Source organism: Ambystoma mexicanum, chromosome 2q (assembly GCF_040938575.1).
Source record: "Ambystoma mexicanum isolate Mex_15411 chromosome 2q, UKY_AmexF1_1, whole genome shotgun sequence".
In the NCBI taxonomy this organism is placed as follows: domain Eukaryota; kingdom Metazoa; phylum Chordata; class Amphibia; order Caudata; family Ambystomatidae; genus Ambystoma; species Ambystoma mexicanum.
In genome coordinates this window covers 889,604,618-889,630,855 of record NC_090924.1, presented here as the reverse complement: position 1 = coordinate 889,630,855, position 26,238 = coordinate 889,604,618, and positions in this window count along the sequence as shown.

Here is a 26,238-nt window from a genome sequence, read left to right as displayed (position 1 = left end):
CATTTAGATTTAAAGCCCCTCCACTTTAAACACAACTTTACTTCATTCTGAGCCATAGAACTCCTCCAACTCTGTTCCCTCACTCTCACTGCCACTTGTACAGCTGCACCACCTCCACTATGGCTGCACCCCAGGTGCTGACTTTGCACAGATGAGTTTAAATTACACTCCAGGAGTTAGTTAGCAGATCTTTGTGGCTCCATCATCTTCTTCTGCCATAATGCTCTCACCACATCTTCAGGTGTCCTTTGGCCCTCTCTGTCTGGCTGTCACAGACAAGCTGCAGGATGAGCCTGGGGCTGATTAATTGCCATGAGTTTCATTGGTTCCACTCCTCTTGCAATTTCTCAGGTGTGCAGTGGCACAAACAAAAAACGAGAGTTGGGGGTGTGTGGCAGGTCAGAAGGAGGATGCGGATACTTTCCAGACATGATTCACAAGTTACATTAAATTAAAGAATAAGACCTAACTTTCCCTGTCTATGGATGGTCCCGTCCTATATTTCTAACTAAGGTGTGTGTCTGTCGTGCTTGAATGTCCACAGAAATAGTCCACTATCCCAAAACTGCGCTAATCTGACCCCTACCATTATGAAAACTAGCCTATATTCGGAGAAGGACTCTCTTTGCTTTGAGGGTACTATAGTAGCAGTCTATAAGCTTATTTATCCATTTGAAGTATTCATAGAGTCTCTCATGATTTCTTGGATCAGTCTCTGGAACTCTTTAATTGCGTACAGCATTTTTCCCTTCTCCTTGGAGCCCTTCTTGGGGTTCTTATACAAGCTATATGCTCCTGCTGGGTATTTCCAACATATCCTGCGAAGATACTGTTCAGATACTCTTTCCTTCCGGGTAAAGTATAGCTCGGCATGCTTTGCTCTACTTGATTCTTTATTTGTTTCAATTGTCTAATTCCCTGAAGTCTGGTTCAGAATATTCAGCCCTTTTGATATTCTCTTCCTCTCGTGTAAAATATCTAAGGACTCTCCCCTTCTCCCATTGTATTGTTATCTCTTGTTCTATTCTCTTTGCCATTTCTTTTCCTTGCATCCCAGTCATTTAAGTTCACCTGCTTCAAGGATATATTTGTCTCAGATGAGTTGGTAGCAGAATATAATGATTTCTGTTTGGCCTCCCTTTCTCCCCGGTACCTTCTATAATAGGAGAGAACATCCTTGGGAGCCTTGTCCTTCTGCGACTTTCTCTCGAGTGTGGAAGCCTGGCCACCTTGCCTTTGTTGACATAATTCTCCTTCTGGTCTCCCTTCTTTTTACAGTGTCCTGGTCTTCCGCCGAGAGACCGGGTGCCCTGTGGTTCTCTGTGGGCGATATTATCGGCAGTCATTCTTGGACAGACGGTCCACCACGGCCTTCCTTGTACCCTGAGGGGGAGTCTCTCCCAGTGAGTTCCCACTTGCCTCGACCCCTAGGGAGGGTGATGCGGAGCAGGCCCACTTCACTAGCCTCGGGGGGGGGGGATCCTCCTTGGGAAGAAGGGACGAATTCCCTGCATTTGCACAGGTGGCAGAACAGGTGCATATTCAAGCTGGGTGGAAGACACAATAAGTCACAAGACACACCACCTGCATGCTTCCATCTAGTGTAAAGAAAGGTACCATTGCTATGTCACTTGCAGATGGCACTTCCCCTCACTTTTCCTCTCTGATGAACTATCTGCATTCATCTCCACAAAAATGTCGACATTTGTGTCCATATTGCTTATTTCCCTTTTTCTTAACACTCACTCTTAGGCCTCATGCCTCTCTAAACTTACTTTGTCTACATGCCCTCCCTGACCTCACACTCCGTCATTGCTCCTCTGAACTGAAACAAATCTGCCTCTCCTTTAGATTCACTGCCAATGCCTCCCTTTTAAAGCAATTGGTTTCTGTGATTCCTCCCCTCCTAATGGAGATTCTGAATTCTTCCTTAAATTCAGGAATAGTACCACAGGCCATTACATTTGCACTGATAACGTCTCTTTTAAGAATCCCTTGTCTTGGCCCTACCACGATGTCAAGCATCTGTTCACTCTCTGTTCCTACAGCTACTCTTATTAGCTTAGCAGTTACCCATGGCTTTAGAGACTTTATGAAGTCGCTAGGTCATTTGGATCCTTCCCAGTTTGGGGTACCACCTGCCAGGGAGACTCAAGGAGTCCTGCTATTGCTGCTGGATGACTTCTGCCTGGCCTCCAATGTCAAAGGTTTCATCAATGAAATGCTTTTAGATCTCTGAGGTGTGAGATGCCATGGACCGTTCAGGCCTGTTGAAGATCCTGGTTTGGTTTGGAGTCTGCCGGACTGCCTTATGCTGGTTTTGGTCTTTTCTGATTAATCATACAAAGCACATTTTTCTGCATTCATTGGTTCAGGTCATTCACTCCTTTGTATTTAGGTTTTTTTTCTATGCAGGTGATATATAGATCCAGCTCTCTCTGCACTGGGGTTTGGGAAATTAGACATTGGGCCTCATTCTGAGTGTGGCGGTCTGGAAACAAGGGTGCTGGTAAGCTCACTGGCACCCTTGTTTTCAGACTGCCACACTACGAGTCTGCCTTAAGGGGCCGTAGCACCCGGGAAGTCTGACCCTGCGGGGCCTTCGGCCCCAGTAGGCTGAGTTGTCAGGGAAGCACCCGCACTGTTAGCAACGGTACCAGTGCTCCTGTCTCCCCACTCCCATGGAGTCCTATGGGACTCCACAGGAATGGGGAGTTAGCGAATCTGCCGCCCGAGTTTCTGCTCCGCGGGGCATGTAATGCCCTGGTGGGAACGGGAAGTCAGGTGGCGGATTCGGTATGGTTAACGCTGACCTCGGAATGAAGCCCATTGTGTTTTAGGAATGGCCTTCAATCCTTGAAATACCTTGTTTTGCAATAGGAACACTCCTGATCCCAGTATGTGTGGTATCGAGCCCCGGATTCAGGTTCCTTTCTATACACTCTCAGTTACTTATGTTAATTTCAGGGGATAGGTTATGCTTTGCTACTGTGGCCTATACTTTCCATTCTTCCTTTTGACCTCAAGGCCCCTGTCTTTGCTACTATTTTTCCCCAGACCGTGCAATGGAGTTTCAATATATCCTGGACTCCCTGAGTGCCCACTGAGGCATTTGCAGTTCATCCAAAATGCATCAGTCATGCTCGCTATGGATGTGTGTCACTCGGATCATATGTTACCCTACCTAAGATGTCTTTAATGGGTGCCAATTTGCCTTTGTGACCGTGCTTTGCACAGACTCCACCTACTTTCCTGCAGGAAAGGGTGCACCTATATGCACTAGTCTGTTCACTTTAGCCCGGCCAGTTAATCATTATGTGTATTCTATACTTCTGTTGCCAGATTTAAAGGGCTCTTCTTTCTTTTCTTACCTCCGCCCCATCCCAGACTCCCACTTAGGTTTATCCCTGACCACTCCTTCCGTCTGGGACATAAAAGGTGGCTTGTCTCATGCTAAAAACATGCTTCCTGTTGCCAAGCCTTTCTCTCATAGCACAAGTGTTCTCCAAAGCAGTCGTTCTTTCTCTGTTGTAGCCCTGTCGCTGCTCTATTATTGTAATCTCGGACCAACGGCCTTTGTGTGGCTGTCTTTGCAACTTGACTTTTCAGTCTTAAAAACCTTACACCCCTTGTTGTACAAAGATGCTTTGCAGAGCAAGTGTGCGCTGAAACATTCACCCATTACGTAAATGGTACGGGTCAGCCATGCTTTAAACAATGCACACTTCAAGACTTTGGCAATAGCACTGTATACAAGATAGGAACAAAGTACATCTATGTTCTACTTTTACTCCAAATAAAAGCAAAAAGCGCCTGAAGGATTTGATATGCACAAATGCAATGCACACACAATGCTCGGATTTAATGCTGGCTCTTTTTATGAGTGTTGTCTTGGAAGAGAGCTACTTTTGTGTTAAGCAGAGCGCTTGAAGAAAGAAATTGAAAGGATGCTCTTGAGTGAACGGGGGAAGATGCAGAGCACCAGACTAAATGGATATTACTATCCCTCCAGAAACCGTAGCAGATACAGAGTGCATGGCTGGCCATTGTGAAAGCACAGTAGAATGTGATATGTTGTCAGGAAAAGGTGCTCGAGGGGCATAAAGGGAGAAAGCAGGTTTGTGCAGCCTTGCTAATGCCATTATGTGGCTTGAGGGCAAGTTACAGTAAATATTGTAGCTGCTTCTTCACCTTTGGGGAACAATAACAACATTCCAGTGCAGGCTAATAAATCGGTTCTTATTTTTAGGTCTGCCTGAAGACAAAAAGCTTTCGTTCTCATCAAGGTCAGGGAATGCAAATCAAACGGGCCTTTCAAGAGCCAAAGGTTAGTCACATGATGCTAGAGTCAGGCGCACACAGTTTCATGTGTCTTTCATGAAATGGTTAGCTCCTCTGTATCTTTAACAATCTCCCCATTTCTCAACCAATGAGAGTGTGGGGTTGGGAGTAGGACTGCGAGGGCTGCAAGTTGATCCCATTTGCAGAGGAGGTGACTCGGGCTGCAGTGCACGTAGTTGAGATAACTAATGTGCATTAGTACCCGGCGAGAGTCAACCATAATGTAAGAAATGCCCCAGCGGCTCGGGGCATATTTCTTAATTATAGGGTGTCCAGTCCCATAATGCATTCTAGTGAGGGAGAGGAAATTCTATCAGCTTCTTGTGAGGTAATGCCTCCGCTTTAGTTTTAAGAAATTAACTTGGGCATAGTACGTCTGCAGTCTATTGCATCCTCAAAATAGGTATTGCCTTTAAGTTCATGGACACACCCGGGATTTCCTGTGGTTTTACCATGGTCAACTATAGACAAAGTCCATGGATGGCCTTGGTTTTGTCAATGATTTTGACCATAGTTAACCGCTTATGAGCAAGAGTGGTCAATGGTTCTGGGGCAGACGATGGATAACTATGGGCTAAGGATGTTCATGGTACCATGGCCAAACATGTTTGTTCCTGATCCTGAAGAGTTTGGAGAACCATGAATAATCATGGATAGAGATGGACATCTAGATGTTCTGGCATGTTTGTATAGCTCTTTTCAATGTTAACCTTCGATTGTCAACAATTTGAGGTTTAAATAGCAAACCATGTATATCCATGGCTAGTAATTATCACGCCAGAAGAGCACCGTTCAAAGAACTATTGCATTGCAGAAGCAGCCTTCCCCTCTAATACATGTTCCTGTCAGCAACACCAGAGTATTCCATTCAGCCAAACTATAACTCGAAAAGCAGACAATGCAAAGATAATGAAAACAGACATTTTTTTAACAGATCAGGTTTTCCTTTTGAAAAATACTGAATGCTTAGTAGAGGTCAACACCTTCAAAAGGAACCTAATCAGGAGGATTTGTATAGTTCAGTGAATGGACCGTAGCAGATGGAAATACTGGATATACTTATATGGAAATACATATGGGAATTGTTTTAGGAATATATTTATTTATGTTGGAGTGACCACATAACCCACAGTCATTTTGCAAAGTGTTTCGAGCATTCACAGATGCTAAGCCCTGCGGAGCAGAACATGCAGTTCTTTATTCTGGCAGTATAGGTCTGCCCTGTACTGCATAGGACGTATGCCACCTGTTCACATTTTACTCTGGTTGTGCTAATAATTATTTAGATTACCTACAATTTTACAAGATGGTGTTATGTTCAAATAATGGGAATTATAAAAAGGGCGGGGCGTACATAGATGGGGTTCCTTTGAGGGGGTGCTGTACATCAATAAATAGTATTTGATTGTTAAGATAATTACACATTTTCCTTCCAAACATTAACACCCAATTCCTTAAATAAAGGAATGAGTAACATCAAATCATGGACAAACCACATTCATATTACATTGACCATAACCAAGGCTGACTTTGTATAACAATAGACATTTCTGATTGCCTGTCCTTGTCGCTGTCAGTCTGTAGAGTGTGGCCCCGGAAGCCTGGGGCACAAAAGGTTGTGAACAAAAGCGTGCCACGCTGTGCCCGGAACCGCGGCACACAGACTGGCAGCAGGGGAGAGAAGGCAGCCAGAGGCTGGAGCCTGCATCAGGTCAGTGGGGGAGAAGGGTGGTGAGAGGGGGCGCAGGGTGCTGCATGGTGACTGGGTGTTCATGGGAGGCCCCGACATGGATGGGAACAAGGTTGTGCACAAAACCTTGCAACCTTTTGTGCACAACCTGTAGACATAGAATCATGTATACCCCTGCTACAGGGAACGAAAACATACACATAATTACCATGAATCATTGACATACCCTGGACATAAATCCCTGAGACAGACAGAACGGTGATGCCCATGTATATACATGGGCCAATTTGTTATTCCATAATACCATGGGCAAGCAAATTCTGTCTGTGCATATATATCCCTATATCCCTGTTACATGAACAGAGACAATGGAGACATTGGCCGTGACTCATGGATATACCAGGGAGGCAGAACAGGAATGACCAGGTATATTCCATTTAATTATTATTTGTGTTCAGTTCAAAGAACCTTTACAAAACACATCAATTATAAAGAAAAACATATACACCAAAGTTACAATCACAATTGCGAGTCTGAATACAGTTTAGTTACATTACAGGTTTCATATTTCCACACAGTTCAACACAGTTCAACATCCCACAGGGCCGTAAAAACCAGTAGAAGTACCATATTGACCAGGTATATATACATGTCCAACTCTGTTTATCCATGATACCAAGGGTGAATGAAGAAATAGGTCCAGGGGTTAAAATTCAAATTAACATCAAGGTGGGAGGACTAGAAAAGGCCTGTTTTGCCTGGGTATATGCACCCACTAACTGCATGACTTCACATGTAGTCCCCTCCTAATTATATCTTCAACAGTATTGTTAACAGAGAGCTAAATTAGTACCACGCACTCTTGATTTTTTGTTGCATGGGTGTACTTGCGTTGCTCCATTTCTATTATAAAATTAAAAACTGCAAATCACAGAATTCAAAGCCGAAACATGCAGGAGGAACTACTGAGTTTACCCCATCCGTTTTTTAATGTATCACCTTAAGGCTCACACAGATCTTTGCTGCAGGTGCATTAACCCACAATGTTAGCTCTGTGGAAAAATCAGGATTAGGGGTAAGAGAAGACATCATGACAAGAGTGTGTGGTATCTTGTGTGCCTTGGTGTATCTGTCTTGTTCACACGGAGATGTGAAGTGTTCATGGAATGACCGATGGTAAGAGACAGGATGCCCTGCCCTGCTCATACAGACTTGCGAAGAACTTCTTTCAATCAGCATTTGGCTTACTTTGGGTTTATGTTTCCTGAAAATCGATGGCCAATAATTTTGGAAACCAAAGTAATGAGTATTCGAATTGCAACTTTTAATTTCTTAAATGTATTGAATCTGGACAGGATCAATGATTCAGCGTTTGAATAATGATTTAGAGGATTGTTATTACTGAATATTATAGATTTTAGGGAGAAGGAGTGGTTGTTACCCTTTTTGGCAAAATTAATTCTTTACACCTCTAACAGTCGAATGGTAACACAGGTCTTGGTTTATTAAGTTCATTTATTTAAATGTTTTTATGTTAGTAATGTAATTTTGGTGTTTTTTTTGTTGCTCTTTATAATTTATTGTATTGTTTTTAAGCTTTTATTGTTTGTTTTGTGGTATTTAACCATTCAATGTCTTAACTATTATTTTTTCCTTTTTCCTCTCACAAACTTTCATATGTTCCTTAATCCTGTCATTTGTAAATTTGTAAACTTGCAGATTTTAAGTATGTGATTTAAAATAATTTTTTGAAAAAGTTGAGTTTACTCAGCTGAATTCAAATAAATTTTTTTTAAAAAAGGACAGTATGGGAGCTGACACTTGGTGGCTGCCTACACCTTACTCTCCTGCCTAACCACTTACCTTGTGACCAGTAACAGAATAAATACTTTCCCTTTATATACTCCTGCATCCAGAGTTGTTCCAGCTTGCTTCCTCTCCTACTTACTGCCCAGATTACTACATATTTGGTGACGAGGATGGGATTTATTTCGCTGTACTGTCACATCTGGGACCCCAACCATCTGCACCTCATCTCCACTCCTGCATAACCAACTGTCTCTCTGTATGTACTGCAAATTAATGGAGTACCATTGTGCCCAATGATGGATTCTGGGGCCAAATATACCCAGCTGCCCAAACGGATTGTCAAACAAATGTTTGTCGCACAAGATATTAATGAGGTTGATATTAAGCCAATGGCATATGGTGTGCATTAGAAGTGACTTCTTCCTTTCTATACTGTAATTTATCCCACATGCAGCATTTGCACAATGCTCTAATTACTTCTTCCACCTCTTCATGGTACTGGTGGCTCTCCTGCTGTATCTAGGAGCGGCATGGATGGACATATGTCTTGTAACCTGTGGTCTCCAATGACAGCACCATTATCTAGTGACTCTTCAATGTTGTTCCTCTTTGAAGTCTTTTATGCTTATACTTATTGGGCCTCATTACGACCCAGGCGCTAATGGGTTAACGGCGCCGTAAAAGGCTGCGGCGCCGTTAACCTATTAGCACCTAATTACGAGGTCCCTTTGCGGGACCCGACCTTAATGGCTGGTGTAGACCAGCCGTTAAAGTAGGGACCCGCAAAGGGACCTTGGTGCTAATTACGGTGCCGCAATTTGCGGCACTGACTTAGCGCCTTCCCCATTCCCATTGAGCCCTATGGGGCAAAAATGGGGAAGGGCCATGGAGGAAGGGGGAATTACCGCCCCGCCAACCTTGTAATGGGGTGGTAATTCCCCCTTCCTCCATGGCGGAGTCGGTAAGTTACCGGCATGGACCATGGTGCTATTAGCACCATGGTCTTCCGCCAGGGTCGTAATGAGGCCCATTATATTTGTTTGTTCTTATTCATGATATTAATGTCCTTGTCCTCCTTGCACTAATTGTGTACACACTCAAGTCTGTCCTGTGCTGCACACTGCTCGAACGTGTTTAATTATGCGTTTACATCAAATGTCTTTTATTGATCTAATGATCTGTCGAGCGTACGGTACACCAGAGGATTAACCTAGCGTCTTCTGGTTGCTTAGGCAACACTCATGCATATTTCCATTGAAAGGCCCTTTTCTCTAACGGGAGCGCTTCTTCAACTCCCAACATTGTGCAACATGAATAATTTCTACATGTACCTATTGTTGCTGAACTCAGCAGTGTACAGTACCTGTTTGTTTTGTATATCACACATCATCTTTTTTGTCTGATACTGATGTAGGACATGGCAACGGGTGTATGCAGGTGCTCAACTCTGGGGCCCCATTGCCAACTTGTCGCCATTGAGATCTTGTAAATGATGTGCGCTTAATAGGTTTAAAGTGTTCTTGGATTTGGAGCACAAGAGCAAGCTGAGAGGTAGTATGCATACTAGTTTTCTCTATGATCCTGTGTCCAGAGATGTTTCTTCTTGCTGCAGTTTTACTGCCTAGCGGGGAAATAATTTCACAAAAATTCCAGCGGTAGCAGAAGTGACATCCCACGACCTTTGACCTCTGATACCATCACATGAAGTGATGTCATTTGACCCCACCCCAAAGTGATATCACAGGAAGTGATGGAACACGACCTTTTACCCCTTGACAAACCAGGAAGTTGCATAACATAGCATTGTTCCTAAGTACACCATGAAAAATATGGTTACAATATCACTATAATGTGATATACATTTAATAGAAGAATGGATCACCATATGTATCATTAAGATCAGTGTGTATAGGCCCATATTACGAAATTACTGTGAATGCAAGCAGAGGTCCAAGACCAAATGATAATGATGTGTTATTATATAGCACTTACGCTTTAGTGCTTTATATAGAACAAATATACATACAATACCACCCAACCTGTGTTGGTACTCATTTATCGACTTCAGAAGAATGAAAGGCTGAGTTGAGGTGTTTAAGAACAGACTAAATTAGTGACTCACCCCATGAAGTGTGCCTGAAATAAACCTTTAATGAGTTTAGCAATTATTGTATAGAATTCCAGAAATACAAATTATTTGTTTTCCCTATTCTTTCTTATTTAGGGTCACTGCTGAAAGTGTTAAACTTGTGGAAGCCCATTTCTTTTTTAAGAGGCCTGAACAAGAAAGCCAGTCACTCTAGAAGCAAAGAGCCACATGGTGCTGCCACAGCCCAGGAGGTTGCATTTAAAAAAAAATAAGTTTAAATGTTTGCTTTTTTTTTTAGGGGTAGCAAGATTGACCACAGGGGGTAGCAAGGGAGACCTTAGGGGCGACACCTAAATGACATCCCTGCACCCAGGATACTATATAGCGTTAAGTAACCCATATGGCCAGGTTCACCATTTTTGGACCTTTCACAAAACAATTGTTGAAGCTCAATGTTGAACCCATAGTATGGCTAAAATATATTAGGACTCTTTGATTTTTAAATTGCACCTTTTGTCACTTTGGCACCATTTTGCTGTGATATCTATGTCTTGAGACGACTGCCATGCCTGCAGCATTCATTCAATGTGCTCTATATTTCCTTTACCATTTTGGTAGTAACTCTTATAGAATCGTGTTGGGTCTTACCCAATAATCTCATCCACCCAGTGCAATCTATCTAGAACAAAACAGCCAGAATCATCCTGTGCCTTACACTTAGGGAATCACATAATGCCTGCTTCCGTTTAATTGAACTGCCTCCCTACCAGAGCATGCATTGAATTCAAGGTTTTTTGCCTGATCTGCAAAGTATATTGGAAAACTGGACTGCCTTGTATCAGGCACACAATGAAGAAATACATTCGGCCTAGAAACCTTAGATCATCAGGTTCTAAAACTTTGCTTGTTGCCACCTTTAGGAAAAAGAAAGTATGAGGAAGAGTGCTGGGGGGAAGGGAGCACTACCCTCTGGAATGGTCTGCCAGTTGCCATTAGATCAGTGGAGAATCAACCACATGTCCGCAAAAGAATTAAGACTTTCCTTATCAGGAAACTCTTCGGCATAGAATCTTTTTTGTTAAACATAATTTATCGTTTTGCCAAATGAATAGACAGTAGTCAATTATGGATGTGTTCTTCCCTCATTTAAATGTGCACCTGGGGGTTTATTCTGCCATCCAGTCCTGGTGCGCCTCCAATGACCTCTGCCTCAACGCGTGTAAAACTGAGGTCCTTCCCATTGGGGCCCCTGCTCCCTCCTTCTTCCCCTCACTCTGGCCTCCCTCCTTGGGCTCTCCCCCTGCACCTTCAACTGAAGCCAGAAACCATGGAGACATCTTCGACTCCTCTCTCTGCCCCCCCCCCACTTAGGACATTGGCAAGAAGTCCAACTATCAACTCTTCCTTCTCAAAGGAATTCTACCTTTTCTCACTTTCCCTCATAAACTCAATGTAACTTGTAACAAAGTCAGCCGTTCGTAGAAAACCTCGCACAGTCCTTTGTTATAAGAGCACTTTTATTTGTTATAGTGCCAACGTTAGGTTCTTGGTTACATTTCAGGATGGGGACACAAACATCCAACAGCCCCCATGGTCAGCCGCACTCTCTCCTCTAACTGTCAACCTTGGAACCAAGCACACACAACATTTCACTCCACTCCAAGTTCCATTCCTATGACATCACACTAAGCAGCCTGAACGTGTTACTGACATGAAGGCAATACTCCAGATCATTACATATCTCCCTCCTTTACAGAAAGAACAATTAAAATAAGTTAAATTAATTTAAATTATATTAAATTAAGCCCACTAATCACAACAACCTAAAGTTACTGACCAAACTTACACCCTTATAACAAAGCACAACAAAATGCACTCCCAACACCCAAGCCTTCAACTCACTGCGGGCCCAGCAGTACACCTAACAAAGAGACCAGCTCCAACCTCTATCATCGCACAAAACCAACACCAAACCTCCAACACTTCCTACAACTTATTCATAACTCCACTCCCCACAATAGAATACAGTAGATTACTCACACTCTCCCACTACTCACGCCAAAGGGCCTGAAGAGATCTCTATCCCACGAATAAAAAATGAAAGCAGGCAACCCACAGTGCCGACATTCACCTCATGTGTAGACCGCTCACCCTAAGTCCTCCAAAAAGTTTAAGCTCACGAACTTCGAAGAATATTTAAAATTCAACAATTTCATAACACCAACACTAGAATTCCCCATTCTCTAGACACCAAACCAGTGACACTAACATTCAACAATCCCCTAGGCAAATGTTGAAGTTCTCAACACCTCAAGATACCTACTGTATCTCTAATAAAACACAGAGTGCACATACACTCTTGTACAACACTAAACCCTGTGATCCTCTGCACATCACTATAAATACAACATATCTCAACCAAAACGTGCAGACTTGTCACAACCAATTCTACTAACACATTTATCATTGTGAGGGCAGGGTACACTCATCATCAAAGTCTCTGATTTGCCCGTAGACCTGAAATGGAAATATATATATTATGCACAAACTTTGTCTTGCCCACAGATCTGAAATGAAAACAAAATTAGAAAACATATATCACATTCACTATTCCGCACACAAATGTCTTTGAATTGCTCGAAGATTTATATAGCGAAAACAACAGACCTAAACAGTGTGTAGTTAATAAAGCAAATTATCCCACAGGAATGCTACCATTAATAATGCCCCTTTGCTATCTAAACTCTTTTAGAATACCATACCTAAACGAAAGCCACGTCAATGATACTCACCCATTCAATCCTCTCCCACATACTCATTCAAAATAGAACTTCAAACCAAAGGCCTTGCATGACATCACTAAATCTTCTCAATACTCTCTATCATAACATGAAAGATCCTTAAAAAAATCGCAAAAAATCTGGATCTAATTCCTTCAGCACAAAAATGGAGGTGTCTACAGCTTCCCCTATAAGCTCCCTGCAAGACCTACAATGTCCCCATTTCTCCTCCCAATGAGCTTTTAATTCATTGAATGTACCCAAACAACAGTTACATAGTGCCACCCCTCTATCACGATAATCCCAACAACTTCCAAAATGGGAACTTCTCCTGGAACCTTGAACAATCCCTACTTCTTTCACCGGAAAATGTGAACACTTTTTCAGACCATCAGCGTGCTGAAAACTTGAAGTTTGCTCCTTTTCCCGTATTTTGATTCTCCCTGACACTTACTTTGATAAATTACCGCTGCTGCTCCTCCCAATAATGCCACTTCACCTGCCTGTGTCACAGCACCAGCGTAATCCAAATCCGTAGGAAACTCCTTCTGATCAAGATCGTATTTCCGCTTGCCCAGCACTGTGATGATTCCTTCTGTAGAAGAAAGAACCCTTGCGTCGTCCTCCAAACGCCCGGAAGACTGTGTCACGCCCTGTGACATCATCATTCTAGCCGTGACTAGCGAGCCTCTCAGAGCTCCCTTCCAACTGTCACTTTACTCTTATACACATCTTGTGTATGTCCTGTGCACGCCCTGTGCACTTCCAAAATTACACACCTTGTGTACGTCCTGTGCACGCCTTGTGCACTTCTAAGAATAAAATGATACCCCAATCCACAAACAGTTCAGTGGGTTTTCCTTGTGGCCAAAGCATTGCTTTTCACGTACGCGCCATGCGTACTGACCGGAGAATACTCCAGCCCTTCTGTTTACATTGGGAACGAAACTCACAGGTCTTTCCCAGTCTTTCTAAGCGCGTATATTTCCATAAACAGCGCATACTCCGAGCGGCTGTCCCTTCTAACCTTGCCTTCCTCACAGCGCCTGTCACCGCTGGCCCCAACCACTGATTAGGATCTTAATCCCTTGCGGCCGCCCTGGTTCTCTCTAGGCTTGTCTACTGTAAGAGCCTCCTCCTGAATCTTCCTTCTACAACTCTGCGACCCCTTCAGCTTATCCAGAATAGGGCAGAAAGACCTATTCTTTGCCTTAAACCCAGGGACTGCATCTCTCCTGCACTAACAAGTCTTCACTGGCTCCCTGTTGGTGCACAGATTAAACTTAAATCCCTCTCCATCATCCACAAGACTGTCTGGGCCCAGGGATCACACTATCTTCAACTTTATCTCACTAAATACTCTCCCTCTTCGCTCCTCTGGCACCAACCCTTTGTTTGAAAAGTGTTTTGCTAAATAGAGGGCAGGGGGTCGCTCACTTTCCTCTGCGGGATCCCTCATTTGGAACAGCCTCCCCCTTCGCCTTCACCAGGATCTTCTCAAATTCCAGAAGCTCCTTAAGACTTTCTTCTTTTCCCCCTCCTTCCCTCCTTCTCTCCTCTGCTAATCCTACAGTTGCTGAATCAGTGTCCTGGACCCTTATGCATCTTCGGGACCTTGACCTCCCACACCAATTCTTCCCAGCTCCTTTTTCTCCACAGCACTTTGCATTTGCACACCCTCCGCTCTGGAGACTTGCACTTACACCTTATGCGGCCCAGGCCGTGTAGCACACAACACTCCTAGCACTTCATCCATGGCTCACCCACGAGCTCGGACTCCCCCTCTTCCCTCTTACTTTTTGCACTTGCACGTTCTGAGTACTCACAAGGCATAGTAGGTTCGTTCCTCTCCCTATTCCCTCTCTGCCTTTAAATATTGTGTCGTAATGTATTTTGCACCCTCCTTCCCTGCCCTGTGCTCTATTGTGCTGGTTCTTTGTTGCAGAGATTGCTCCAGCATGCCCTTATACATGGGGTATTGAAACACATTCTCACATTACATCCCCCACAGAATATACAATCCGAAAGTATACAAATTGATGAAAATATCCTTGAAGAGATGTCGATGACCCCTAAGATCGACCATAAGGCCCTCTAAAGGATCTCTTCTATGAGTTTTTAATTCCATGCAGTATTCCTCCTTTAAAAGTACATATCAGGTTTAGTTGACTCCAGGCCTTCACGGGATCCTTAGGAGTATCCCAGGGATTTTGATGTTGGGGCTCTTGATACACTTGGATGACCCCTCCCAGGAAGACATTTTGTAAAACATGGGGTGGAGGTGCACGCTGCATGCACAAAAGATCTCACACACTCTCTCTCTCGGTCTCGCTACTGAATTTCATATATCGAACAACAGGATCTTCATACCTCTAATATTATCCTGAATCACCACAGTTCCTCAGTGACATTGTATCTAGGGTATTTTGACAGCACAGCTCAAAATATTCAGCACTAAAATGTTTTGTAATTCCCTCTTAATGAACCTGGTCTATAATATTTTTGTAATATATGTCTTCTAGCTTCAGATGGAGACCATAAATCCTTGGTTAGATCTTAGAAGTCCAAGAAGTGAACCATTTAGGCACCCAAGCATGTATGCATGTTACAATTATCGAGAAAGGCAGAGGCCGGCAAAAGAGAATGTGTGGTAGAAATGCTTATGCGATCAACAAGCATGAGCTGTTGGATTGGTTCTGGCTGACTTTTAAAAGCAGTAACTCTTTTAAAATATGGTTTGATGTTCTTATATTTGAAACATACTTTGATGGTATTCTGTGCAAAATGTCTGCTACTCTGATTTGTGTCAGGTTTTTGTGTAAGTGAATGCAATTGTATTACTCCTTGCTTGGGTAACTCTGCTTGTGTGGTTTGGTTTGCATAAGAAGAGTTAAATTGGATGATTTGGTGGAGGGTTTGATAGGTGATGTCGATTGCCCAAGAAATTGTTTCAGATTAAATTGTATTGTTCTGTAGAATTTGGATTAAATGTTTTCAAAGCTTCAAGCAAATAAAACTATTTTAAAAAATTAAAAGGTTGCTGCTTTTAGAGTAATTAAATTGGGACGATGCATAATATCCGACTCACTGTCTTTTTAAAATATTGATTTCCTTGAGGTTATCGCTGAGGAACGAATATAACAGGAGTAAGATATATTTCTTTATTTTGATCAATTGCACTTTTAATGGTGGGGATTGATCAGTATCTCCAGATTATTTGGACTTTTAGGGGATGGTAGGAGTTGGAATTATTGGCCCTTTTTCGGGGGGAGGATAAAGTGGCAGAGTCAGCCTATGTAAAATGGGAACAGAATATCATGAGGTGCTTAAAATGATCAACTAAATGACCAGGTAATCTAAAGCATTGACCTGAGCGGCGTAATTACCACTTTTGATATTTTAGGATCAAGACAAATGTATTCAATGGAATCCTCTATCGTGATTTCCGTGTTAAAGGCGTTCAGGGTGATCATAGAGGTAGTTCTGTTTTTTTAGTTTGTGTATTGGTTGTATTTTTATTCTTGGTTGCTGTGCAACTTACTGTAATTATTGAGTGTTTTCGTGGAACCAGTTGTGTGTAAAATGATTTTTTAGGTAAGCCATTGACTCTCTGCTGTATGGAGACCAAACTTTTGACGGACAAGGTTCTGCGGATGGGGACTGCAGTTTTCATTTTCCCTGCTGCACAGTGCATGATTTGACCATGTTGTCATGACCCGGAGTTCAAATCCAGTGTCACACCGTCCTGCCAGCTGTACCTGGAGGTTGCCTTGGTGTTTAATGCAATCCCGACACCAGAGGCACTACATTTCCCAGCCTCTCAGAGTCCGACACGGTCACGTGACTCACACACACCGTGCCTCCCGTCACTTGCAGAAAGTTATATGATTTAACTGTTAACACTGTGCAAGCACTCCTTGTCCTGTAGTCCTTTTTCATTTGTGTTCTGTATTGTTTTCTGCCCAAGAGTCCATGTGGGACTCCTGGCAGTGCAGCTCTTCCTGTTTTTGGGTTGATGTAAAGACCCATGGGATACCCTTATGGCACCCATGGCTGGGGCTGCAATCCTGTGCCCTTAGTGTATGTTTTTGGGCTCCTGTGTGTGGCCCACAGAGCAGGGTATGGGCTGGAGGCAGTTCCATGCTGAATTTGACAGGTGCTCTGAGTATCCTCCATTTTGGGATACCCAGGCCCTGCCATTGGAATCAGTTGATTCCTGATAGGAAACAAGATGGCGCCTGTGGCCTCTTGCTTTCTATTGCCTGTTACCTTGTTTTACCAAAGTCTTGGGAAGCCCTGACTCTGTCCCTTCCCCCTGACTGGCTGTTGGGTGGAAGTTCCATACATGGTGTTGTTGTGAAGTCCAGGCCAGACTGGCTGGAGCCTTCCGAGTGACTGTGTGTTGTGGGTTCACCCTGTGGGTGGGACCTGGATGAATGGAGTGTGGGACCAATATGCACTTCTTGTTGTGGATGTCTGGTTCTAGTGTTTGACACAATGACTAAGACAGCCCTGCCCGAAACTGGTATGAATGCAGTGTGTAGTGTTCAATGGCTGGGTACTTGTCCCATTACAAATTCCTTGTTGTGAGTGTCTGAGAGGGAGGAGAATGGCCTGAATGCACTGTATGCCTGATTGGCTGACTGACTGCATGAATGCACTTCTGTATCATTGGCTGCTGAGGCGGACCCAACAGTATGGATGAGAGACGGAATAGTATATCTGGTGACCTCTCACCACTGGAAATTGTTCAGAAGCTGAAGTTGAAACTGATGCTTAACCTTGAAGCCTAGCCTGAAGAAGAAGGTTGACTGCTGTCTCCCTTCGCTGAAATCCAAAAACCGTTGAGACTGATCCAAGAGAGGACCTCGTTAGACACCCTCTTCCCATGCTCCGAGGGACCATCGAGCACTGCTAACCTTTGCCAAAGTGCCCAGGAAGTCAGATCCTCGAAAGGCTGCCGACCGAAGACTGGGACTGCCGAGGAGAACGAAGATCAGCACCGGACATTCTGTCCACCGTCGTCGACCAGGGTTCACAAGTTTGCTGTAACTGCTGGAGGCCCGTCGAAGCCGTGTTGCCCAGAAGAGGGGACCGCTTGATGCTGAGCCGCCAACGACCGGAGCCGCATGCCTAAGACTTTGATGCACGGACGCGCTCGTCCGCACCGCCGCCCGCCTTATCCCGCCGGAGAAGGTCAGGCTGTCGACGCGCCGAAGAGCATCCGCCGGTGGGTTTCCTGCCACCCAATGATCGTAGAGATGCCGGACGACTCGACGCCCTTGCTGGGCCACAGTTCTTCATAAACTCTTTGTGGTCCTGAACTATCATCATCGAGGTGCCCTGCACGCCTCTTCCTTGCAGGACGCCTTCGCTTCTTCAATGCCGAGCACCGCTGGGACCGAAGCTGCCGCCTCAACGCCGAGTTCACTTTCTTTGAGGGATCTTGATGATCTGTGGCTCCTGCTTTAAAGGGAGCCGCTCAAGAAGGATCTGTTGACGACCCGACGTCAAACTCTGCTATTCCAGGTACATTGGGGTGGTAGAAACATTATAGAAGGAAATAAGACTTAAAGAACAATATATGGACTGGGCTTGTGATATATCTTTACTTTACAGGTTGCCCAGGTGGGAGGATCTCCACACAAAACTGTGTCTAGTGGTAGGGGCCAGTATTCTGCCAATTGTTCTAACCAACTCCTTTCCCTCCTATGTCTAATTGTTGGTTGCCTTTATTAAGTGATCTGTGTGACATTTAACCAGAGTATAGTTGTTGCACTTTAGTGAGATCTGATAATGATTGTGGTACCACTTTAGAACTGTATATATTTGCCATTGTAGATTCACTGCGCACAAAGTGAGTTATCGTGATAGTGTACATAATCTTGAATATTAATTATATAAAGACTGTGTTTTAACTAATACAGTGTGTGGACATTCCTTTGTGGGGCTTGGGGACTACACTGTACTTAAGAACTAGCCTGCATCACCTCGTGAGAAGCTAGGCCTTGATTGCTCAACTACGTTACCAATAATAGAGAATCTTGGCTGGGGTCCTCTGTGCCTCTCCTCTGCCATATAGAGAGCAGAAGTACAGACCCCCCCCCCCTCCGGTCTTTACACTCCTTAACTGTGTTTTCCTCATTAAATCGTGCTACGTTATTCTGTGTTTCTTACGATACCTTGGTACATCGATTTTGGACTGCGCTACTGATTGCCTTGGCCTTCACCTTCTCTGTTTCCCGACGCCAGGTCCCTCCCCTTGTTGAACTCACCGGTTACCGACTCCTGCATCATCCCTGACACCGCCTCTGTGATTTCCCTTGGAACCTTTACCTCGACTCTTGCCGTGATCTGCTTCATGCTTGGACACCGCAACTAGTGTGTTAGGGCATATTTTCTATGCGTGTTCCAGGCTATTTTTAATGTCTATGGGGTTTATCTCACCCCCATAGGAACCATCCTTATCCACATGTGTTACACAGCACCCTCTGTGCAGTGACACAGGGGTGTCCTAGCGACCCCCAAACATAGACTCCATACCCTGGGACTGACTACTGTCTCCCAGGGCATGTAAAGTCCCCATTGACTTTACTAGTCAATCTTTATGAACAAAACCGGTACAACCCATCTTACTATGGAGGTACTGGCAAGGGTTAAGAGTTTTTCCCTTATGTTCATTTTCGAGAGGGTACCATACAGTTCCTCTCTCAAATGTTTTTGGCTGGTGGCAGTGGTTACTACCAAAAATATTCGACCACAAATATTTCCCTATGGGATTTTCCCATTGTTCGAGACTACCACATTTACTGACAGCCTCTAACATACAGCCGGTTTATTTTTATATTAACTTTACTCCGGTAGGTTTATTTGCCAGAACTTTTATATAAATTCTTTCTCGTGTCTTTCTCTAAACTCCTAACCCAGGTTGGGGATCCTTTGTTCGTCCTTTTGGTGGGCTTCTACCAAGAAGCCCTCCTTTCGGCGCCACTGAGTCTGGGGTGGGTCCATTGTGTGGGAGGGGGAGTAGGACCCCTGGACAGGGTTGCCTCAGCAACCCATGTCGCACTCTGCCCTGATAGGCTGGAGGGTTTCCCGCCACGATGACCACTCCACTGTGTGAATGACAGCTAGGCTGTATGAATGGGCATCTTTTTGCATAAAAGCAGGGTCCTGAGGACTGGAAGAGCAAAACGTTGCCACTGGAACTAAGAAGCCGAAGAGGAGAGAAGCCAAAGACATCTGCATCAACTGAACCACCGGTCAAGCCCTGCGGCAGCATCTCACCACTTTTCTCCACACGACGAGAGAAGATCTTCATCTGCAAGAGCCTTCTTCCCTTGAGCTGGTGGGGCTAACCAGTTTGCCAATCCCCTTCCTGGACCTGCCTTTGTCGAATCGCCAGTACCCTGTACTCGGAGACCGGATAGCCAGGCACCCGTCCACCCGGACCGCGATTTAAAGCAGCATACCTTTTATTCGTTGGGCAGCACCGTGGCTGGTTTCATCTCTGGGCAGTGCAGTAACTCGAACCTTCCTCCACGACCAGAGTCTCTCTTCCTCTGCTGGATCTCCCGAACTGAAGGAACTGCCAGAAACAACTGCCACCGCAGGAGCCTCTTCTTCATTTTAAGGTACTTTGTTCCGCCAGGCCGCCCTTTTTCGTTGGTAGCCCTAAAGGTGTTTTAAATCCTTTACCTACCTGTTGGGTTGGCCGCCCCTATCTTCTAACATTGTCTTTCACCTTCTGCAATCACCTTTTCGAATAGTTTAACAAAGAATTGACTGCAGCTACAAGAACATTTTACTCCTGGGCCCTTTGCCCTGTACCACTGACTCTGGCACATGCCTATTGACTCTGGTTGAATTTGTTAGAACTGCCTTCTCTAGATTGCTTCTCAACTAGAACTGTGTTGGTGCACCCACTTCTTATAACCACCTTTTTCTTCCCATTTCTAAAACTTGTGAAGTGCCATTTTGCTCGGTTTTCATTTAAGTATTATACATACTAAAGTACTGCCTTGACTAAACTTGTTCACAAATTTATGGGAAGTGTTGCTAGGGTGTGTAAGAAGATATTCCTGTATAACTTGTGTTTTCCCTCCCTTGTGAGAAATTGATAGAGTGCCATTTGTGTTTGGTTTTCACTGTGGCGTTTTTCTCAGTTTTCACTCTTGCGCAAACTTGTCTACAATTTAACCAGGGAGTTGTGTATACGTTTCTTGACTGATTTTAACTTGCTTTTATAACTGTGATTAATGTGTTGAACTGGAAGTGTGTAATAAGTGTGTATATATATATATATATTCTTTTTAATACAAAGCTTTGGTCAGTATTTCCTTGTACCCTAGTATTGTAGTCCTATTGTGTAAACCCTGAATACTGCTCATCTCCCTCTTGAGATAAGTCTGACTGCTTAGCCACAGCTACCAACTAAATCTTTGTGATACAGACTGATACCAAAGGGGATTTATTGCTCATACCTGTAGTCTTAATCTTCTGTAGTGCTCCCTAAGGGAACTGCACAGGATTCTGCCTAACAGTCATCGAAGGGTCCAGTGGTCTTTCTCTTATCTGCCAAACCTTTAAGGAGCCCACAGCAAGTTTCATTTTCACAGGACTTCTACAGTCAGAGAAATCGTCGACCAACGAAGAGCACTGTGAAGAGCAAAACTGCTGTATTTCAGCAAGACTTTGGTTCAATTTTTCTCATGTACTGAGCATCCCAGTGGCTCCTTCTTCCACAGTGATTGGCCTTCCCTTCCTTCTTCTTCAACCCATCACGGAAGCTGGCAGGCAAATGCTGGCTCCATCCAAGACCCACACTAAGGCCCCTGTCTGGCCCTGTCTGGCCCTGGAGGGAGCCCCTATGCACCACTACACTTGCAACCCTGCCAGCCCTTGCTGCACACAGAACAAATTATTTGCATCCCTGCCTTTAAGACCATGAACAATGTGCCAACACTCACCGGTAAACACGCCGGATCACCTGCCTTGATCCAAAACTCTAACTCTGGTCACCTGCTGACTCTTACCTACCCTGTCTCACAGTCTCACAGCCTCACTGCTAACTGCTTTCTCCTCCCACTCGATATGGGTGCTTTCTGTACAACTCATTTTTAGCCTGCTTCTGCTGCCTACCTGTGAATCTATGTGTGCTTTTTAAATTGTGCATCCTCCACTTTGTGCTATTTTAGTACTCCTTGGCCAAATCAAATCTAGGTGTGCTTTTTAAATTGTTGAATCCTCCATTTTGTTATATTTAAGTGCTCCTTGGCAAAGTCAATCTAGTTGTGCTTTTTAAATTGTTGAATCCTGCATTTTGTGCTATTTTAGTGCTCTTTGGCAAAGTGAAATCGAGGTGTGCTTTTTAAATTACCCCCTACTTTCAGCTGCTAGACCGCCTGGTTCAGTCATCTTGTGCCTGTGCAGTATCTATTCATATCCCTTTACTCCCTTCTCTACCACCCCTATGGCTCTCCCCGACTCTCATATCTACTCCAACATCAATTCTATCACATATTCTCCCTCATTCACAAAGTCTGGAAGGAAAAAGTTCAAAAAGGATTTCCTTCTTGTAACCCTGGCTTACCTATTGCAGACACATATGTCAGAACTACATCCAGACAGATTGTCACTGATATCCTCTTTTCTGTCCCCTCTGCAGACCCATGGACTTCACATCTCATCACCACTCTCTCCTATTGCTCTTCCTCGCCCATTAATGGTGGCACTAGATGGAGAGTACTCTTGGCCGACTTCTCCTCCTCAAGGTGCATCATTAATATCTATTGCAATGGCTCTGTTATGGCTCAGGGTCCTAAATCCAATCTTCTCCTCTTTGACCGGCACCTGCCATCTCTCATCAACGTCCTTCCCACTCCTGCTTCCCCTCCTTCCTCTCTCTCTGCACCTCTTTCACCACCTCTGACCAGGCTTGCATCTCTGGAGTATCAAACAACATGGCTGAACTCTTTAAAATCTGCAAGGAACTAGCCAATCCTTCTACAGTATCCACCTTGCCTCTTCCCTCCCAGGCCCTCTGCACTGCACTGGCCACCCACTTCACTGCAAAAACTCATGACATCATGAGGACTCTTTCCTCTTCCTTTTCCCCCTCCCCATCTCCCAGCCACCCCATGCCTCTCGTCCTCCCTCATCCTCTCCCTCCCCCTTTTCTCCTATCACCGTAACTAGCTTGCATCGTTATTTCTTGAGAGCGTTCTACTTCACATCCGTCCCTCTGAGCTCCATTATTTACTTACCTTGCTGAACTACTCCCTGTGCTCCCTTTTGACCATCTATTTCTTCACTGCTCTTCGCTGTGCCCTAAGGTTTCTTGCTCCTCCTACCTTTTGGACGCTATGCCGCTGAATTATTCCATTAACCATTTTCACCTTCACTAAGGGTTCGGGACACTGCTGATTCTACCCTTCTTGTCACGTTTTTCTCCTACACTTCTGGATTGCCTGAATGGAAGCTTTGCTGCTCCTGGTGGATTGTTATGGACACTGGTTAGTTGCGCCCTCGTGCCAGTCGGGATAGGTGATTTGGAACTTCTTCATTGAGAACTATACTTGGGGTCATTTCTTCAGTCTTCACTACTTTCACATGCAAGTACCTGGTTCTTCACTGTTATCACAGTCAAGTAGGTTCTTCACAGTTTCACCATACACTGCAGGTAAGAGTGGGGTTAAAGGAGACAGGATGCAGTACAAAATCCCAACAGGATCACCTTTGTGGCAAAGCCTGCTGAGGGAAAGGGGACACTGCTGTTTAGGGCTGTTCAGAGCGTGCCTGGAATCACAACCAACTGAAGCCTGTGTGAGAAGGTAATCTCATCTGCCCTGGATGCCAGACTCCCTTCTGCTGCTACGCACAATCCTACTCTATTAGCATCCCTTGCCTCTTGGATTTATGAAACTTGCAAACATGTCTGAGAGTCGGGAGAGGCGGGGGGTGGGTGGATCGGGGCTGGACTTCGGCAGCCCTCCAAACTGTAGGAGCGTTCCTTACCCCAACTGTTTGTTTAGTGAATTAACTAGTGCCAATAAAAACAGTGCAAACGTCACTTACATCCTAAGGGATTACTTTTTACCAGACTCCTGTATAAGTCTTTTTGAACTATTTTCAACATTCTATGGAATCCTTTTTAGCATTCAACATTGTTGCCGAGCCCTTGTATAGTTATGCATATTTTTCGTAAGCATATGAATTTTATAGACATTTTATTCTGTGAATTAACTCATTTAACGTATTGCAAAGGTCCAATCACTGCTTTGTACCTTTAAGAATCATGGGTCGATATACATGGAACATTTTATAATCTTTTATAAATTAGTCATTCTTAGTCAAATCAGAGTCTGATACAATTTCTGTGATTTACATGTCCTTTATCTTTCTTTAAGTGTTTAACCAATGGAATATACTCTAAGAATTAGTATTGCTAGGTTTTACACACCTATGTTCCTAGATATTTATTTAATTTTTTTTATTTTATTGTTTAAAGTGCTCTATAGAGTGTGGGTAGCCAGCATTTGGCTATGGCGAAGAGGAAAGCCACAAACAGCCTATTGTCTCACAACACCCCCAAAAGATCCCACATTGTAGCTAGACCTATTGAGGAGGCTAAAGCTCTTAATGAAGAAATCGAAAATCTATTGTAACCAGGGTGAATTGGGACCTGCCATATAAATGCATATCAGCTGCAAACAATTGTATCCTTTCCAATATTTTAGATAATATTCAAGTTGTAGGTTTGGAACAAGCGAAGAGTGATGGTGGGGGAATGATTCCAAAGACGGCCATTAATGCTGCTAGCAAGTACTGGAAAAATGGAACTAATGATCAGCCTACTGTAGGCAAATAATCAAAGAATAGTATATCCAAAGGCCTTTCTGCAGAGGATACCCACATTATCTGTGAGGTTCCAAAAAGTGATGCACAAAAAAAGGGGAAACATGATATTATACCAGTTCAGATTCAAAGTGGAGCGTGCACTGAAAAAAGGGATTGCGGTTGAAAGGGGGGTATTGCATCCGCCCAGAAAATGGTGGTGCAATCCACAAAGTAGTCGATGAAGAGGGCACCCGGTATGGAATCAATTACATTGAGCAACATTACAACATCCAACAGGTATGACTTATTGGCGAATGTCGAACAGCCAGGTTATAATGGAGACATCGACCCTACTAAATCAAGTAGTTAAAAAACCCACCAGATAATGCATGCCACTGCATAACAATTGTGAGTGAAATTGGTAATCTGGTAATCTAAGAGATTGTGTGGTTAGTTTAACTGGGAAGGTGAGGGATGTGAAGGCTGCTATACAAGAACAAAGTAAAAAAGATATGGGTGTGTTATAACCAAGCAATAATGGAGATATCGGGCCTCATTACGAGTCCGGTTGTAACGGTGCTGGAAATTCCGGCAGGTTACCGCCGGACTCGTATTACCATTCCGCCTCCGTGTTTGACGGAATCACTGGGGGATTACAACCCGGGTGACCCAGTAATTCCGGAGGCAGAATTCTGTTAATCCCCATTCCCATAGAGTCCTACAGGACTCTATGGGAATGGGGAAATGGAAACATCGGCACCATGCTGTAATGGTGCCGGTGTTTCCATGTCCACCTGCAGGCGGGTGGTGTTAAACCCGCCAGGTCAGACTTGGCGGGAATGACACCTCCCGCCTACAGGACTCTTAATCAGCTGGTCCAGAAAGAACTGTGGTGGTGGATTTACCACCACCGTTCTTTCCAGACTGGCAGGGTCGTAATATCGACTCTACTAAATCAAGTAGATACATCAACCCATCTCATACTGCATATCACTGTATAACAATGTTGAGTGAAATTGGTAATCTGATAATCTAAGAGATTTTATTGTTTGTTTAACCGGGGAGGTGAGGGCTGTGAAGGCTGCAATACAGGAACTAGGTACAAAAGATATGGTTGGGTTTTCTATGACCAGCTCCTCGAAATATAATAAGAGTATAAGGAAACCCACAGCATACCTAGATGGAAATAAAACCATTTGCATGTGAAATCAAAGACCCGCTAGGATAGTTGATAAGCCTTGGGCACAAGAGGCCCCACCATCAGTTGCAACTAGTAAAACGAATAATGCCCGTGGAGTCGGCACTAGCTTACACAAAATAGAGCTGCAACAAAGGAGCAAACAGCATTGGACACCCTAGTGGGACACCATTAGGGAAAATTAAGGTGCTTATGATTATTGTGCTTAAATTTGCAAAAGGGAAACACAAATCCGTACACTAACTCACAAATAAATGTATACGTTGGATTTGTTCGAAACAAGGATATCACTCTATTTTAAGAGACAACGTGCGCTGCAAGAGATTTGTATCTCCAGACAAGACCAATGTGGATTACATCTGGATAGAACTCATACATTTATATTTAGCTCAAGGCCTGCAAAATATTGAATACTGAACTTATCCACCATTTGGGGGATTTAAAATCGTACTTCGAGGCACACCACTAGTGAATCTAGAGCACCTTTCTGACA